This window comes from Schistocerca nitens, chromosome 3 (genome assembly GCF_023898315.1).
Source record: "Schistocerca nitens isolate TAMUIC-IGC-003100 chromosome 3, iqSchNite1.1, whole genome shotgun sequence".
NCBI lineage: Eukaryota > Metazoa > Arthropoda > Insecta > Orthoptera > Acrididae > Schistocerca > Schistocerca nitens.
The window spans coordinates 761927006-761946848 of NC_064616.1; positions in this window are offsets into that span (position 1 = coordinate 761927006).

Genomic DNA, 19843 nt, shown 5'->3' on the forward strand with positions numbered 1-19843 from the left:
CTGGGCCCGTTAACACCGACATTGGACTGTTTGTTGATGGCTGGAAACATGTTATCTGGTCGGACGAGTCTCGTTTCAAATTGTACCGTGCGGATGGATGTCTACGGGTATGGAAGCAACCTGATGAATCCATCGACCCTGCATATCGGCAGGGTCCTCTTCAAGCTGGTGGAGGGTCTGTAATGCTGTGGGGCGTGTACAGTTGGAGTGATACAGGACCCCTAATACGTCTAGATACGACTCTGGCAGATGACACGTGCGAAAGCATCCTGTCTGATCATCTACATCCATTCATGTCAACTGCTACGGTCGCAGGTTCGAATCCTGCCTCGGGCATGGATGTGTGTGATGTCCTTAGGTCAGTTAGGTTTAAGTAGTTCTAAGTTCTAGGGGACTGATGACCTCAGATGTTAAGTCCCATAGTGCTCAGAGCCATTTGAACCATTCATGTCAATTGTGCATTCCGACGGAGTTGGCCAATTCCAGCACGACAATGCACCACCTCACACGTCCATAATTGCTACAGAGTGGCTCCAGGAATACTCTTTTGAGTTTAAACACTTCCACTGGCCACCAAACTCCCCAGACATGAACATTATTGAGCATATCTGGGATAACTTGCAACGTGCTTTTCAGAAGACATCTCCACCCCCTCGTACTCTTACGGATTTATGGACAGCCTGCAGAATTCATGGTGTCAATCCCCTCCAGCAGTACTTCAGACATTAGTAGAGTCCATGCCACGTCGTGTTGCGGCAGTTCTGCGTACTCGCAAGGATCCTACACGATATTAGACAGGTGTACCAGTTCCTTCGGCTCTTAAGTGTATGTCAAGTTACTGATTTGTCTCTTCCCAAAAATTGCAATGATTCTGAGTACAAATGTGGCTGAATTAAGTTTGTTTTAAAATGTCCCAAATGAGCTTTTTCCAGACTAAATTCTCATCAATATGGACATTTAAGTATTTTGAAGTTTCCATCTTATTTATTGTTTCCTCACCATATTTTGTTTTATTTATTTTACACGTCTAGTTCGGTAGGACCAAACTGTGGAGCAATTCTCCGAGGTCATGGAACGAGTCATTTTATGAAATTACAACATAAAAGTAATAACAGATAAAATAAAATATTTATGAACCCAAAAAAAGACAAGCCATAAGTTTATATAAACGAGATCAACAATATAACACAGGAATTAACTTAATTTTTCAAGAAGTCCTCGACAGAATAGAAGGAGCGATCCATGAGGAAACTCTTCAGCTTTGATTTGAGACCACGTTGATTGCTGCTAAGATTTTCGAATTCTTCTGGTAGCTTATTGAAGGGCACGTGGATTTCTGCTAATATTTTTTAATTCTTGTGGTAGCTTATTGAAAATGGATATTGCACACCCTTCTGCACAGGAGTCAAGTGCGATCCAAATGCAGATTGGATTTCTGCCTGGTATTAACTGAGTGAAAGCTGCTAATTCTTGGGAATAAGATGATATCGTTAACAAGAAACTACAGTAAAAAGTACATATATGTTGATAAACCAATGTCAGAATACCTAGGCTAGTGAACAGGGGACGACAAGAGGTTTGCGAACTTACATCACTTATTGCCCGAACAGCCCATTTCCGAGCCGCAAATATCCTTTGAGAACGAGAAGAGTTACCCCAAAATATATACCATACGACATAAGCGAATCAAAGTAAGCAAAGTAGATTGCTTTTCGTGTCGAACTATCACTTACTTCAGAAACTGTTCGAATAGTAAAAATGGCAGCATGAAGTCTCTGAACAAGATCCTGAACGTGGGCTTTCCATGACAGTTTACTGTCACTAATCATATGCTCATTCTGTGAAAAGAAAACGTCGGGTATTGTTGAATTGTGTGTTATAAAATGCAAAAACTGAGTCTTACTGTGATCTAGCGTTAATTTATTTTCTACAAGCCATCAACTAACTAGTCAGCCACCCAGGCTGCCTTTTACTGCTAGTACACTTTTCAGAACATTCTAATGGAAAGCAACTTTCAAAAAGCATGAGAAATGTGTTAAGGAAAGCATTATATTTGTCATCTATGTTATCGGTACTATAAATGTCTATAAATGTCCTGCCACTTTTGTTCCTTAACGAGGTTTAAAAAACTCTCTATTCCCGTTGGGTTATATTTTCTACGTAGTTTGTAATTATTGTTTGAGTACAAAAACCTTTTAGTGTTAAAATTTGTGCATCATGGAATGAAAGACCATTCAACCTTTTACTAATAGAATGCCCATCTACTAATAAAGAATGAAAAAAATATTGTCTACGGCTGTGCTACTTTTACCCTGCACCAAGGTTGGAAACAACACAGTCTGCATCAGATCATTTGAATTTAGGAGATCTACCAACATCCATTTTCTTGCACAATCACATACAAAATTAATACTGAAGTCACCATATATAACTAATTTTTGGCACTTCGTATAAAGTGAACCAAGAACCCTCTCTAGCTTGAGCTGAAGTGCTCTGAAGTCAGAGTAAGGGGACCTATAAGCAACAGCAATTAGAAGTTCAGTTTCACTAAATTCAACTGCCCCTGCGGACTACGTACATGGCCACTCCCCCACTCCGCAAAGAACTCCTTGAAAAAAAGACAGCTAATCTGTATTCTGGTAAAGGAAGCCTCTGAGTTGTCAAATTATTTAAGTGGCCTTGCGATATATCAATAATATCAGAGTCAACATCTATACGCAGGTCACTAACTTTATCTTTAATACCTCTCACATTTTGATGAACTATGCTAATTCCTTCACTTCCTGTATTTCTGGCCTCCTTTGAAGGTGACTTCTTTGTTAGAGGGACCTCCCTTAAGCAGGGATACCTATCAGCTGATTTCAATCTAAAAAGAGTGCACCTCTAACATCAACTGCTACAGGAATTTTCCCATGTGTGATCCCACCACCACCCACTATACTGTCACCTGTAATCTTTGCTAGCCTGCCCTTCCCATACCTATTGAACTGCAACCCATGCCTAGTGAAACCCGATTTATAGATAGACTCAAATGGCATCAGTGTTATGTGAGCCATGCCCTCCGCCATCAGCGCCTTCTCCAGCCCCATATTAACACGTCCAACAGCAGTAATAAGATGAGGCCTATCATAACGCTGAAACAGTTGCACGAAGTGCACATTAGTGCACCAGTTTGAGTAGCTACCTTTATCAGGTCACCACCTGCATCATACTCCCTGTCCGTATCAAGACTATTCCCACTTCTACGCACAATTACTACATAACCCTCTTTCGTAAACTTCCTACATAACTCCTCTATGTTGTCAGTCACCTGAACCAAGCCTGCACTATGCTTCACAATTCTGGTGACCTGGTAGTTACTCCCCAGCACTTCCTACAACTTCTGGCCCAGACCTCTGCGATGCGAACTACAACGATTAGCCAAAGAAATTGGTACCCCTGTCTAATATCGTGCAGAGCCCCTGCGAACACGCAGAAGTGCCGCAACACGGCGTGGCATGGACTCGACTAAAGTCTGAAGTAGCGCTGGAGGGAATTGACACCATAAATCCTGCATGGGTGTTCATAAATCCGTAAGACTACGAGAGGGTGGAGATGTCCTCTCCAAAGTCCGTTACAAGGTATCCCAGATATACTCAATAATGTTCATGCCTGTGGAGATTGGTGGCCAGTAGAAGTGTTTAAATTCAGAAGAGTATTCCTGGAGCCACTCTGTAGCAACTCTGGACGTGTGAGGTGTCGCATTGTCATGCTGGAATTGGCCAACTCCGTCGGAATGCACAGTTGATATGAATGGATGCAGGTGATCAGACAGGATGCTTACATACGTGTCACCTGTCAGTGTCGTATCTAGACGTATCAGGGGCCCCCTCTCACTCTAACTGTACACGCCCCGCACCACTACAGACCCTCCATCAGCTTTAACAGTCCCCTGCTGACACGCAGTGACCATGGACTCATGATGTTGTCTCCATACCCGTACACATCCATCCGCTCGATATAATTTGAAACGAGACTCGTCCTAACAGACAACATGTTTCCAGCCATCAACAGTCCAATGTCGGTGTTGAAGGGCCCAGGCGAGGCGTAAAAAAAAATGGTTCAAATGGCTCTGAGCACTATGGGACTCAACATCTTAGGTCATAAGTTCCCTAGAACTTAGAACTACTTAAACCTAACTAACCTAAGGATATCACACACTCCCATGCCCGAGGCAGGATTCGAACCTGCGACCGTAGCAGTCCCGCGGTTCCGGACTGCAGCGCCAGAACCGCACGGCCGAGGCGTAAAGCTTTGTGTCATGCAAACATCAAAATACACGAGTGGGCCCAAGACTCCGAAAGCCCATATCGATGATGTTTCGTTGAATGGTTCGCACGCTGACACTTGCTGTTGGCTCAGCATTAAAACCTGCAGCAGTTTGCGGAAGGGTTACACTTCTGTCACGTTCAACGATTCTCTTCATTCGTCGCTGGTCCCGTTCTTGCAGGATCTTTTTCGGCCGCAACGATGTCGGAGATTTGATGTTTTACCGGATTCCTGATATTCACGGTACACTCGTGTAATGGTCGTACGGGAAAATCCCTACTTCATCGCTACCACGAAGATGCTGTGTCCCCATCTCTCGTGCGCCGAATATAACGCCGCGCTCTAACTCACTTAAATCTTGATATCCTGCTATTGCAGTAGCAGCAACCGATCTAATCACTGCGCCAAACACGTGTTGTCTTATACAGGCGTTGCCGAGTGCAGCGCCATATTCTGCCTGTTTACATATCTCTTAATTTGAATACCCATACCTATACCAGTTTCTTTGGCACTTCTGTGTACCTAGCAGCAGAACCTTCTTCTTTCTGTTAGAATTTCCAACTAACTGAGACTTCGTAACTGTTGAGGACTGTTGCTTGTTTCGTACACCGAGAGCTACAAGAGGCTCCTACCATGTAAACTCTGACAGTTGGTCAGATCCATTGGTTATACGCAATGTAAAACTGTCTGAATATCTCCTCGTCCTAGCTGCCTGAATATCTCCTCGTCCTAGCTGCCTTCTTAGCAACTGCCAGTTCCCATTCTCTGCGGCCTTCACCCCTCTCAACCTGTGTAGTTTCTCTTTTGCTTTTTGTAACTGCAGCTGAAGGGAACAGATCTTACACTCCTGTTCCTCTATTTCGCTTACATAGAAAAAATTTTTCGGTTGCCTGATGAATTATTATTGTACCCACGGTGTGCCTGTTCGTCCTAAGCAGAGCAACGGCCATAAAAATTTATCTTCCGGGCTCCAAAAATATGGAGATCGTATGGGGAGCGGTCGAGACTGTACGGTGGATGTGTAAGGGCTCCCCAGCGTAACTTCTGCATTGGAGACGAAACTACCTGCCATCAAAATTCCCTCCCAAATGTTGCCAAAGTTGTTTCGGTTACGCTGCAGAATTTTCGCTGGGCAACCTCCATACAGTCCCGATATCTCCCCATACGATTTACATATTTTTGGAGCTCGAAGAAAGACATTAATGGTCGTCGATTTGCTTCCACGAAGAGGTGCACGACTGTGTACAACCACAGTTCTGTAGTTAACGAACAATTTTTCCAAGAAGGCACTGACCTTGTCTCACAGTGGGATAAGTGTATTAACAGCTGTGGCGGTTATAATGATTACTTTTGAAACAATAAACAGTTTGCTTACCTTTTTCCATCTGTCTCGTTTTTGTTTGACTTTCCCTTATACACTGTGACTGGTTGCTTCATTTTCATTGTCTATAAAGTGATTTTAGAAGTGGAAATACTGTAAGTTAAACCCTTCCCATAATTTTTTTGAAACATGCTTTTAAACGTGGTGCAAAAAAAAATCGGGACTTTCAGACTTATGAGCATGACGAAAAATACTGCACTTTAGATGCTTTAGGTAATTTTTTGGATAAATACCTGTGAACACAGCACATAAATTCAGTGTGTTCAGATACTTTTGAGCACAAAGACGACTGCATTGTGACTGATTTTTCTTTCTAATAGTTTGTTAAGTCCTAGGCTCTGACTGGAAGAGAGGAGATAGGAGGGCAGGGCTGAGATGCTACAAAACACAGTTGGCCTAGCTCCGCCAGCTTGGATTTCTTACATTTCTCTCCATCTCCCATATTTAATTTATAAATTTACCGTCATCCACTATCTTTAATGTTTAAATTTCCCTCCAACTTCCATCTCGACGACAGCGTTGAAAAAGAGATGTGGTTTATGACATCATAATGATGATGTCATAATTATAGTGGCATGGCTTGTGACGTCACAAATGCAAACAAATTAAAACTTTTTGACTTTCCAATATGGTGGTTTGTGATGCCCATAGACACACTTCTGTCACCGGCCTAAAATGGTTAGTGCATGGCTTGACTGATATTCAGCAGCAATGAAATATGTGTGTGTGACTGAAATATCGCAACAACTAAGTACTACGTTATCTCTGAGAGTAAGCGAAGGCATCAACGCAGTCTCATCTGTCACCCAGGAGTAATTAAACGTTATTGTAGCTCGCATTCAAAACCTCGTACTGTCTATCCCAAAGCGAATTTCAACTTTTATAGATCATCCTGGAAGTGTCACTGTATCAGGCCAGGGATGAATAATTGCATCTGTTATGAGCTCTATGTTTTTAATGGAGCTTGGAGACAGTTCGTTGGATTAAAGAGCTATTTGACTGCTATAAACATGCGGAGTCATGAATGAGATAAAATTTTTACTCTACGGTGGGCGTCGATATACGGTAGGATTTTGGAAATTTACTATGGTCGACTATTATGAATTACTTTGAAGAAAACGGTTTACTGACCCATAGCCCGGATTAAGAAAATATCTTTCTTGAGATACACAACTATCTCACTATCTGCACGAAGCTCAAATGGCTCTGAGCACTATGGGACTCAACTGCTGTGGTCATAAGTCCCCTAGAACTTAGAACTACTTAAACCTAACTAACCTAAGGACAGCACACAACACCCAGCCATCACGAGGCAGAGAAAATCCCTGACCCCGCCGGGAATCGAACCCGGGAACCCGGGCGTGGGAATGCACGAAGCAATGAGTGCTATCGACAGGGGAACTCAAGTTGATTCCATATTATAGATTTCCAGAAGGCTTTTGATTCCGTTCCTCACAAGAGACTTCTATCAAAAAACGGAGAACATCGAAAAAATCCAAAGAAGGGCAGCTCGTTTTGTATTATCGCGAAAGAAGGGAGAGAATACCACGGATATGATACGCGAGTTGGGGTGGCAACCATTAAAACAAAGGCGTTTTTCGTTGAGGCTAAATCTTTCCACTAAATTTCAGTCTCCAACTTTACCCTCGGAATATGCGTGGGGAGAGATGACGATCGTAATGAAATAAGACACAATCAGCACGAATTCAGAAAACATCGTTCTTGTAGAACATAACGGAGCTCATGAAACTCATTGCACTGTTCTCCCTCATCCACCCTACAGCCCGGACCTTGCACCTTCCGACTTCCATCTGTTTGGCCCAATGAAGGATGCATTCCATGGGAAGTAGTAAGTGGATGATGAGTAGGTTACTGATGCAGCAAGCCTTTGGGTCCGACGTCGACTAATAGAGCGGTACCCCGCGAGCATACAGGCTATCCCAGTAAGGTGGTGTAAGGTCGTTGCATTCAGTGGAGATTATGTTGAAAAATAGAGGTTTGTCGCCAAAAGAGTGAGAAATAATATATTGTACTGGTATTCTGAATAAAGCATTTCCGCGTTCAGAAAAAAATGTGTTGCATTACTTATTGAACACTCACGATAGCAAAGCACGTTTTAAATGTAATTGAAAATCATTTCTCCTGGACAACGCCTTGTATTCCATGGACGCATTTTTGTTTAAAAGTAGGTAGCCTGTAAAAACTGGTTTTCATTGCATTTGCATGAGTAGAAATAAAAATAATGTGTTTATTAATGTTAACACTAATAGTGTGTACATATCCTGTACACTGACCCGTTACGTCTCATTAATAATCGTTAAGATGGTCTACGAAACGTGTAACTAACTAAGAACAGGCTTACTGATAAGTATCTCTGCGGCTTCAGAAGCCAACTGTGTCAAAACCAAAAGACAAACAGAAAACAGACACATATCAGTAGATAATGCTTCTCTCCAAGTTCCCAACCCATATTACAGGTGCTCAATACAGACACCATTTATGAGACGGCAGATGTCCATGGTGGCGGAAGAGCAGGTGCACGTAATTCACTGAAGTCGCTGCTGGCGTAACAACAGAAGCCCATTATGGAAATCTGTTCTCTGTTTTGCCTATCGGCGGGCGCAAACTACAATAACGGAAAAAATCACAGCACCAAAAAATATTTAATGTACAGCAATGAAATTTCGTGAAGGTATTTGTTTATGGAACATACACTCCTGAAAATGGAAAAAAGAACACATTGACACCGGTGTGTCAGACCCACCATACTTGCTCCGGACACTGCGAGAGGGCTGTACAAGCAATGATCACACGCACGGCACAGCGGACACACCAGGAACCGCGGTGTTGGCCGTCGAATGGCGCTAGCTGCGCAGCATTTGTGCACCGCCGCCGTCAGTGTCAGCCAGTTTGCCGTGGCATACGGAGCTCCATCGCAGTCTTTAACACTGGTAGCATGCCGCGACAGCGTGGACGTGAACCGTATGTGCAGTTGACGGACTTTCAGCGAGGGCGTATAGTGGGCATGCGGGAGGCCGGGTGGACGTACCGCCGAATTGCTCAACACGTGGGGCGTGAGGTCTCCACAGTACATCGATGTTGTCGCCAGTGGTCGGCGGAAGGTGCACGTGCCCGTCGACCTGGGACCGGACCTCAGCGACGCACGGATGCACGCCAAGACCGTAGGATCCTACGCAGTGCCGTAGGGGACCGCACCGCCACTTCCCAGCAAATTAGGGACACTGTTGCTCCTGGGGTATCGGCGAGGACCATTCGCAACCGTCTCCATGAAGCTGGGCTACGGTCCCACACACCGTTAGGCCGTCTTCCGCTCACGCCCCAACATCGTGCAGCCCGCCTCCAGTGGTGTCGCGACAGGCGTGAATAGAGGGACGAATGGAGACGTGTCGTCTTCAGCGATGAGAGTCGCTTCTGCCTTGGTGCCAATGATGGTCGTATGCGTGTTTGGCGCCGTGCAGGTGAGCGCCACAATTAGGACTGCATACGACCGAGGCACACAGGGCCAACACCCGGCATCATGGTGTGGGGAGCGATCTCCTACACTGGCCGTACACCACTGGTGATCGTCGAGGGGACACTGAATAGTGCACGGTACATCCAAACCGTCATCGAACCCATCGTTCTACCATTCCTAGACCGGCAAGGGAACTTGCTGTTCCAACAGGACAATGCACGTCCGCATGTATCCCGTGCCACCCAACGTGCTCTAGAAGGTGTAAGTCAACTACCCTGGCCAGCAAGATCTCCGGATCTGTCCCCCATTGAGCATGTTTGGGACTGGATGAAGCGTCGTCTCACGCGGTCTGCACGTCCAGCACGAACGCTGGTCCAACTGAGGCGCCAGGTGGAAATGGCATGGCAAGCCGTTCCACAGGACTACATCCAGCATCTCTACGATCGTCTCCATGGGAGAATAGCAGCCTGCATTGCTGCGAAAGGTGGATATACACTGTACTAGTGCCGACATTGTGCATGCTCTGTTGCCTGTGTCTATGTGCCTGTGGTTCTGTCAGTGTGATCATGTTATGTATCTGACCCCAGGAATGTGTCAATAAAGTTTCCCCTTCCTGGGACAATGAATTCACGGTGTTCTTATTTCAATTTCCAGGAGTGTATTTAAGTGAATAACATTGCAAGACCGCAGGTTAATACACGCGCCAGATAAACCATTGCAAATGTGAAAAGCTGGTACATTAATAACCGATGTAGCCGTCAGAATGTTGAATGCGAGCGTAGAGACTGGCATGCATTTTGTTGTACAGGTGCCTGATGTCAGTTTGTACGATGGAGATCCATCCCTGTTGCACTTGCCCGGCCAATACAGGGATAGTTAGTGCCGTTTGTGGATAGCGCTGAAGTTGTCCAACCATGTCACATATGTGCACGATTGAAGACATATCTAGTGATCGAGCAGGCGAAGGCAACATGTCGATACTCTGTAGACCACGTTGGGCTACAACAGCGGCATGTGCACGAGCATTATCGTATTGGAAAACACCCTCTGGAATGATGTTCATGAATGGAAGCACAACAGGTTGAATTACCAAATTTACGTACAATTTTGCAGTCAGGGTGCATGGAATAACAACGAGAGTGCTCCTGCTGTCATGCAAAATTGGACCGCAGACCATAACTCCTGGTGTAGGTCCAGTATGTCTAGCACGAAGACAGGTTGGTTGCGGGCTCTCAACTGGCCTCCTCCTAACCAACACACGGCCATTGCCGGCACCGAGGGGGAACCAGCATTCATCAGAAAACATAGCAGACCACCGCCCTGCTCCCCAATGAGCTCTCGCTTGACGCCACTGAAGTTCCAAATGGCGGTTGTTTGGGGTCAGTGGAATGCACGCTACATGTCGTCTGGCACGGAGCTGTACTTGAAGTAACCTATTTGTAACAGTTCGTTGTGTAACTGTAGTGCCAATTGCCGCTGCAGATGCAGTAAGTTGCCGAACGTGATGGTCTTACCTCTCGGTAGTGCCACGTTGCCTTGCCCAGTCTTCTTGCGAGCATACCTTCTCGTGACCACCGCTACCAGCAAATGTGTACAGTGGTTACATCCCTGCCAAGTCTATCTGCAGATCGCAGAAGGCTTCTCGTAACCCTACCACACGACCTCGTTCAAACTCACGCGAAATTTGAACAGACATCATGTTGAAGATGTAGAAAAATGCCTGCCAACTTTCGTTTGTGTCGCACAACTCCTTCTTGGTATAACGCTTTCTTTTCGTCAGTAATTCGATGCGACAACACAGAGCGAATGATTTGCCTACATGTTCTGACACGTCTGTTCCCTAGTGCAGCTATGCTACGGCGCCTATTACGAATCGAAACTTGGAGATATAGTCTAGTCACTGATATGTGTCATTTTTCTGTATGTCTTGTGTTTTCATACAGTTGTATTCTGAAACCCCAAATATACTTATGAATAACTCTGTATTTCTGTTGCTGATCTCGTGCTACTGCCTCTGATCCTGCTACTGGTAAGTGACGCCAGACGGAGTTTGATCATCTACAAAGATTTTTATTAGGAGGAGGACCTCGAATAAGGTACTGATAACACAACTTTAGTAGCCCCACAGCGTGTTCAGATGCGGATAGGTAAATATACCGATCCACAACGTTGGCTGAAGTTGGTATAGTCTATTGGAAAACAGCTCTGGAGTTCGTCCTCATTCTTCCCAAAGAGATAATTTAATGTGTTATTCACCATTCTTTTCGCTTTTAAGCTAGGTTACTGATAACGAAATGAGGCAGATATTTATATATCGCACCTGGCTTAAGATCGGAATTGTTTCAGTCTTTTCCTGATTGATAGAATTTCTATTTCTCAAGATTTGTTTGAAAAGGAGGACCGAATGCTGCTCATCTACACCAAGGTTTTTCTAAAGTTCAACAACGCCTCTAACGAGGCAAAGGCTGTTCTTCACCTTTAGGGACTTAAAAGTTTAAGAAACATAAATGTTGAAGAGGTTCAAGTTCAGTTTTATCAAAAGATCTTAAATTTTTTGTTTTTATAATTTCCTCTTTTTTTCAGTTGCTTAGGAAGTGACTGCGAGTGGTTGTAGGATTTAAGTTGTTCCACTAAAACTTTATCTTTATACAAATAACACCTGTTTTAATTGAGTTACTGGCAACGGCCTTGCCGCAGTGGCTACACCGGTTCCCGTGAGATCACCGAAGTTAAGCGCTGTTGGGCGTGGCCGGCACTTGGTTGGGTGATCATCTAGCCGCCATGCGCTGTTGTCATTTTTCGGGGTGCACTCAGCCTCGTGATGCCAATTGAGGAGCTACTCGACCGAATAGTAGCGGCTTCGGTCAAGAATACCATCATAACGACCGGGAGAGCGGTGTGCTGACCCCATGCTCCTCCTATCCGCTCTGAGGATGACACGGCGGTCAGACGGTCCCGGTAGGCCACTCGTGGTCTGAAGACGGAGTGCCTTTAAGGGAGTTACTAGGCACTTATCTTTCTGCGTCTATATGTGTAATAAATTTGTACACACTCCTACTATCTTTCCTGTAATCTAAATTACCCAGAAACTTGGAAAAAAATGCCGGCCGACGTGGCCGTGCGGTTCTGGGCGCTACAGTACGGAACCGAGCGACCTTTACGGTCGCAGGTTCGAATCCTGCCTCGGGCATGGATGTGTGTGATGTCCTTAGGTTAGTTAGGTTTAATTAGTTCTAAGTTCTAGGCAACTGATGACCTCAGAAGTTAAGTCGCATAGTGCTCAGAGCCATTTGAACTTGGAAAAATACTTTTAACGTTTATCACGTCCTTTCTCATTATTGCCACTTTTCATTTGCATTCTATGTCAAGTGTTACAGCTTTTGTTTGCTTTGCTTGTCTTTTTACCTTGTAACTCTTAGTTTTCTGCCTTTCTAATAATGAATTCCAAAAAGGTTTGCAACTATGTCGTTTTCGCTGCTAGAGAAGTAATTCACATATCCTCTCCGGGATTTTTTCTACATCTACATATATACTCCGCTAGCCACCAAGCTGTGTGTGGCGGAGGGCACAATTTGCGCCAAAGTCATTACCCCCCCCCCCCCCCCCCCTTTCTGTTCCACTTGAGGATCGCGCGAGGGAAAAACGACTGTCTGAACGCCTCAGTAAGAGCTCTAATTTCCCTTATCTTTGAATAGTGATCATTGGGCGATTTGAAAGTTGTTGGTAATAATATATGCTCTACATCCTCGGTGACGATCGGATTTCGGAATTTAGTGAGCAGCCCCTTCCGTTTAGCGCGCCATCTATCTGCAAGTGTGTCCCATTTCAAACTTTCTATGAGATTTGTAACGCTCTCGAGATGTCTAAATGTACCAGTCACGCTCTTCTTTTGACCTTCTCAGTCTCTTGAATCAGACCCAACTGGTAAGGGTCCTATACAGACGAACAAGACTGGACGAACTAACGTATTGTAAGCCATTTCCTTTGTAGAAGGGCTGCATCGCTTCGGGACTCTACCAATAAACCGCACTCTAGAGTTTGCCTTACCCGTTGCTTGTGTAATCCGATCATTCCATTTGAGATCATTTCGAATAGTCACACCCATATACTTGACGGGTGTTACCACTTCTAAAGACTGGGCATTTGTTTCGTACTCGTACATTAATGGGTTTTTTCGCCTTGTTATACGCAGTAGGTTACATATACTGACATTGAGAGATAACTGCCAGTCATTACACCAAGCATTTATTTTCTGCAAATCCTCATTGATTTGTTCACAACTTTCGTGTGATACTAATTTCCTGTAGACTACAGCATCATCGGCAAACAGTCTAATGCCGCTGTCAATACCATCAACCAGATCCTTTATGTAAATCGTAAAAAGCAGCGGACCTATTACGCTGCCCTGGGGCACACCTGAAGTTACGCTTGTTTCTGTTGAAGTCACCCCGTTCTTGGAAAGTTCCATGAAAGTTAAATTATTTTTGATGTAAATGTGTTTCCAATCTCTTTCTTAAAATTCCATCTAGAACTCGGCTCTTTCCGTCTCCAAATGCCCTGGGGCACATCCGCAGTGTAGTGACTATGGCAGGGGAGAGTGTTGTACCTTGTAACGCTTTTCAAACTTTCACTTCTAGCCAGCACTGTAGCAGAAGTTTAATATGTTTTCTTATTTCATGTAACTGTGTTGCAGTGTTTTGCTGACAAAAATCACTCCATAAAAGTAAGTGTTTTCCAAACGTGAAAAATTGTTCTAAGGTACAATATGTTCATGTATCAAGGAATAGACATTCTACTCAAATTTAAAAGTGTTGCGATCTACAGATACTGATGTAGTGACTACAAAGTGCAAGCATTGTACATTTACATTTCAGTAAATCTAACATCAAATATTAATAGTCACGAATATCTGACTGCAACAACAAGCCGATATTTTCGTCTTATGAACAAATATAAAAGTTTTTATCCACAAAATTTGAATTATTTTCCTGCGAAAATGAAACATACTTTTGAAAGTCGATCGCTTGTTGACAGTAAGCCAAAAACACAGGTCTTCTAGCGTTTTTTGCTGCTGTGGTCCGACGTTACTTCGTATCTGGTTTATCTCTGGTTCTCTGCTAAATTGTAATATGGGTTCCACCATTTGAACTTACTATAAAATTTATAAAATACAGCTCTTGGAATTTTCCAGCTCAGACTTTCATGTCCGATAAATATGTACCTGTAATTGAAACATTCGGCAAGTACGGAATCACTTAGTAATGATGAAATCTCAGGGCACTAGCTAATCGTCAATAGTAAAACTAAAACTGTCTACTTTGAAACAAGGTCCCTGGAGTAGACGACATTGACTCAGAAATATTGAGATCGTCAGTAAAGCCATGACAAAACTATTTCACCTGGTATGCAAGATATTTGAGAGAGATGAAATACTCTCAGACTTCAAGAAGAATACAATAATTTCATTTCCATAGAACGTGCGTGCTGACAGGTGTGAGTGCTACCGAACCATCTGTTTGATAAATCGTGATTGCAAAATACTGAGGCGAATTATTTACAGAAGAATTGATAAACTGGCGGAAGCTGATCCTTCAGATTCGGTTCCGTAGAAATGTAGGAATACACGAGGCAATACCGAGCCTGCAACTCTTATTAGGAGACAGGTGGAATAACGAGAAACCTATATGTGTAGCATTTGCTGATTTAGAGAAAGCCTTTGACAATATTGACTGGAAGGTATCAGGGATAAAATACTTAGAGCGAGAGGTTATCTACGTCTTATACAGAAATCAGGCTGCAGTAGTGGGTCGATGGACATGAAAGGGAAGCAGTAGTTGAGAAGTCAGTGGGACAAGATTGTACCCTATCCCCGATTTCATTCAATCTGTGCAGTGAGGCAACTGTGAAGGAAAGCATTCATAAACTTGGAGCGTGATAAAATTCGGGGGGAATTAGTTAAAACTTTGAGGTTTCCCGATGACAGTTTAGTTCTGTCAGAGACGGCAAAGGACTTGGAAGTTGAACAAAATGAATATTGTCTTGAAAGGAGGATATAAGGTGAGTATTAACAAAAGTAAAAATTTGTGGTAAGTTCAAAATGGCTCTGAGCACTATGGGACTCAACTGCTGTGGTCATCAGTCCGCTACAGCTTAGAACTACTTAAACCTAACTAACCTAAGGACATCACACACATCCATGCCCGAGGCATGATTCGAACCTGCGACCGTAGCAGTCGCACGGTTCCGGACTGCGCGCCTAGAACCGCGAGACCACCGCGGCCGGCTTGTGGTAAGTACTATGGCGCCAAACTGCTGAGATCATCGGTCCCTAAGCTTACACACTACTTAATTTAACTTAAACTAACTTACACTGAGGACAACACACACATACGCATGCCCTAGGGAAGACTCGAACCTCCGAGGAGCCGTGCGAACCGTGACAAGACGCCCGAGACCACTCTGCTACTCCACGCGGCTAACAAAAGTAAAACAAGGGTAACTGAATGTAGTCGAATTAGATCAGACGGCGCCGAGGGAATCTGATTAGGAAAAAAGACACCAGAAGCTGTAAATCAGTTTTGTTTTTTGGACAGCAAAATAACCAAAGTAGAAAACAACCGAAGTGGAGAGAATGTCAAAGTCTGTCCGGCAGCAGCAAGAAAAGCGGCTTTGGAAATGAGAAGTTTGTTACCATAAAATATAAACATAAGGTATTTGTGTGGCGTTAGCATTGAACAGAGGTTAAACATGGACCATAAAAAGATGACGAGAAGGTACTTAATCGAATTGTGGAAATAAAGAAATTTATGGCACAATGTGACTAAAAGAAAGGATCAGTGTATAGGACACATCCTGAGGCATGAAGGAATAGCCGTTTGGTAATGGTAGGAATTCTGGAGCCGGTGGAGGGCAAGAATTGGAGAGTGTGAGTACAGTAGCGGGTCAAGTTGGATGAAGTAGACTGCAGTATTTGCACAGACACTAAGAAGCTCGCACATGATAGAGTAAGGTGGAGAGCTGCATAAAACCGAGCTTCAGACTGAAAACCACAACAAAACAGCTATATAACTAAAAGCTTAAGTAATAAAAAATACACACCCAGTAATTTTTGATCCGACTATTATCATTTACTATCATAACTCTTTTTCAAACTACGACCATTGCGTTGTTAACAAGAATTAAATAGTATTGCCAAATATACGTAACTATTAATCACCACGTAATTTTTACTTACGAACACTAGACGAAAAATTAGACTACCCCAGGAGACAACACTCTAATAATGTGTATTTATTTATTTATTATTGTTTGCAATCTCGACACTCGCTACCTTGAATCTAATGTGCGTCGTATTTCTACATAGCTACAGAAAATTGTATACAGCTGTGATTTAAACATTCGCTTCCCGATTTGTAATGCAGTTTAAGCATTTACAATACTTGGTGAAATCTATATATAAAAGGCAATGTCCTGACTGACTGACTCATCATCGTTCAGCCAAAAACGCGAAGGATAGAAACTTGTAATCTGGAGAGGGTGTTGATCTTGCACTGTAGGCGTCGTTTAAGAAGGGACTTCCCGAAACTCCACCCCTAAGGGGGTGAAATAGGGGGTGAAAGGTCATTTAAAAATAAGTCACTATTAAGGAAATTTTGAAGCTAGACCTACGAAATTTGGTATATGGTTTCTCGATCAGAAATAAAGAGATTCGTGTTTGAGTATTTTTGTGAATTTAACCCCTATCAGGTTCCCCTATTTCAATAGTGGGTGAATGTTTTTATGGAAATATTTCATTTTACGAGCATTTTTCAAGCGAAATCTATGAAAATTTGTATTTTGCTTCTCCGTTAGAAATAAAAAATATACATTTCATTGTTTTTGGAAATACAGCCCCTAAAGGGGTGAAATAGGGCCACACTGTTTCACTGACTCATCATGCCCAGCCCAAACCGTTAAGAATAAGTACTTGTAATATGTAGATGGTGTGGATCTTATACTGGATGCATCGTTTAAGAAGATATTGTTCTAAATTCCATTCTTAACGGGGTGAAATAGTAGATGAAAGGTTTTTTGAAAATATGTCACTGTTAAGGCAATTTTGATGTTAGAACTACGAAAAATGGTATTTGGTTTCTCAGTCAGAAATAAAACAATACGTGTTTCAGGATTTTAGGAAATTCAGCCACTAAGGGGATAAAATAGAGATTAAAATTTTAAAGAAAATATTTTGTTTTATTAAAAAAATTTAAAGCTATGAAAATTGGTATTTCACTCCTCGGTGAATACAAGGAAATATGTGTTAGAAAATGGAAGTTACTATGGAAATATCGCTACAAGAACGCAAAGGGAATGATCAACAAAAACCTTAGACTCCAGTTACCAGAATCGCTTTTTGGCGAGAAGTACATTCGGAAAAGACCATGCTTATATGGCCTCAATTTGTGTGAAAAGTTCAAATAGTGTTACAATTTATGAACAACTTAAAATTTCGATTAAAGAAAAAAAATCTGTGCGGGTCGTAACAGTCTACGTGAGCGAAGCAGCTTCCGCTGAGCTAGTTAAACAGAAAATAAAAAAGAAAAATCACTCAAAACTCTTAAACCATAGTACTACATATCTTGATAATCCACACTACCACAGCAACGGACGGCTTACTGTCAGTTGCTGATCTTAACTTGTGGAACACCACGTGGTTAAAGAAGGTATGTTCTTCAAGAAGCCCCTGCTGATGAATTCTAAATCTGTTGATCTGTGTTATCATTACTTACGTCTATGCGAGTGAGTCCCCGACTTCTGCGGACAACATGCTGAATCTCTAGAACCGAAATTCCAGGAAACCCATATTATTCCCAAACAATTCCAAACCCAATCCTTGATACTGACCTCAATTTGGCGTAGTAGAGAGCCGAAAAGTTTCTTCATGTATGCCATAAACAGGTTAAGCCGCCCGTTGATAATTGCATCTCACAGAGCTACTAAAGTACGGTAATTCTGATTGCTATGTTTCACCCACTGTTCCAAGTATTTTCAGATATTTTCTATGAGATTAAGATCGGGTGATAGAGTGCGCCAGAAACTAAGCCCAAACCGTTAAGGATAAGTACTTGTATTTTGGAGATGGTGTGGATCTTGTACTGGATGCATCGTTTAAGAAGATATTGTTCGAAATTCCATTCTTAACGGGGTGAAATAGTGGATAAAAGGCTTTTTGAAAATATTTCACTGTTAAGGCAATTTTGAAGTGAGAACTACGAAAAATGGTATGTGGTTTCTCAGTCAGAAATAAAACGTGTTTCAGGATTTTTGGAAATTCAGCCACTAAAGGGATAAAATAGAGATGAAAAATTTAAAGAAAATATTTCGTTTTATTAAAAACATAGTAAAGCTATGAAAACTGGTATTTCACTTCTCGGTGAATATATAGGAATACGTGTTAGAGCACGGAAGTTACTATGGAAATATCACTACAAGAACGCAAAGGGAATGATCAACACCAGCTACCAGAACCGCTTTTTGGTGAAAAGTACATTCAGAAAAGACCATGCTTATATGGCCTCAATTTGTGTGAAAAATTTAGAAAGTGTTACAATTTATGAACAACTTAAAATTTCGATTAAAGAAAAAAAATCTGTGCGGGTCGTAACAGTCTACGTGAGCGAAGCAGCTTCCGCTGAGCTAGTTAAACAGAAAATAAAAAAGAAAAATCACTCAAAACCCTTAAACCATAGTACTACATTTCTTGATGATCCACACTACCATAGCAGCGGATGGCTTACTGTCAGTTGCTGATCTTAACTTGTGGAACACCTCGTGGTTAAAGAAGGTATGTTCTTCAGGAAGCTCCTGCTGATGAATTCTACATCTGTTGATCTATATTATCATTACTTAAGTCTGTGCGAGTGAGTCCCCGACTTCTGCGGACAACGTGCTGAATCTCTAGAACCGATATTCCAGGAAACCCACATTATTCCCAAACAATTCCAAACCCAATCCTTGATACTGACCTCAATTTGGCGAAATAGAGAGCCAAAAAGTTTCTTCATGTATGCCATAAACAGGTTAAGTCACCCGTTGATACCCGGGTTCGATTCCCGGCGGGGTCAGAGATTTTCTCTGCCTCGTGATGGCTGGGTGTTGTGTGCTGTCCTTAGGTTAGTTAGGTTTAAGTAGTTCTAAGTTCTAGGGGACTTATGACCAGAGCAGTTGAGTCCCATAGTGCTCAGAGCCATTTTTCACCCGTTGATAATTGCGTCTCACAGAGCTACTAAAGTACGGTAATTTTGATTGCTATGTTTTCCCCGCTGTTCCAAGTATTTGCAGATATCTTCTATAAGATTAAGATCGAGTGATAGAGTGCGCCATTCGAGGTGGCGGAGAGTACCTGAATGTTTCTCAAACCAGTACCCTGTGAATACAGCTGTTGTCTTCTTGAATGACAGGAGTGTCCACAGTACACTCATCATAAGGATGAGGGAAGGACAGCGCTTTGTTACCAAGGATGTTGAAATAAACTTCCCAGTTCACGGTCATGGTCATGAGTGGCGTAGGTCATGGTGCGAAAAGCACCCACAGAACGTCACAGAAGCACCACTGGTCCACCCTCCACACCCTGCAGGTTGAACACCTCAATGGGCGTCAGTGCACTCGAAGCCTTGCATCACTTGAAAAGAGGCAAAATC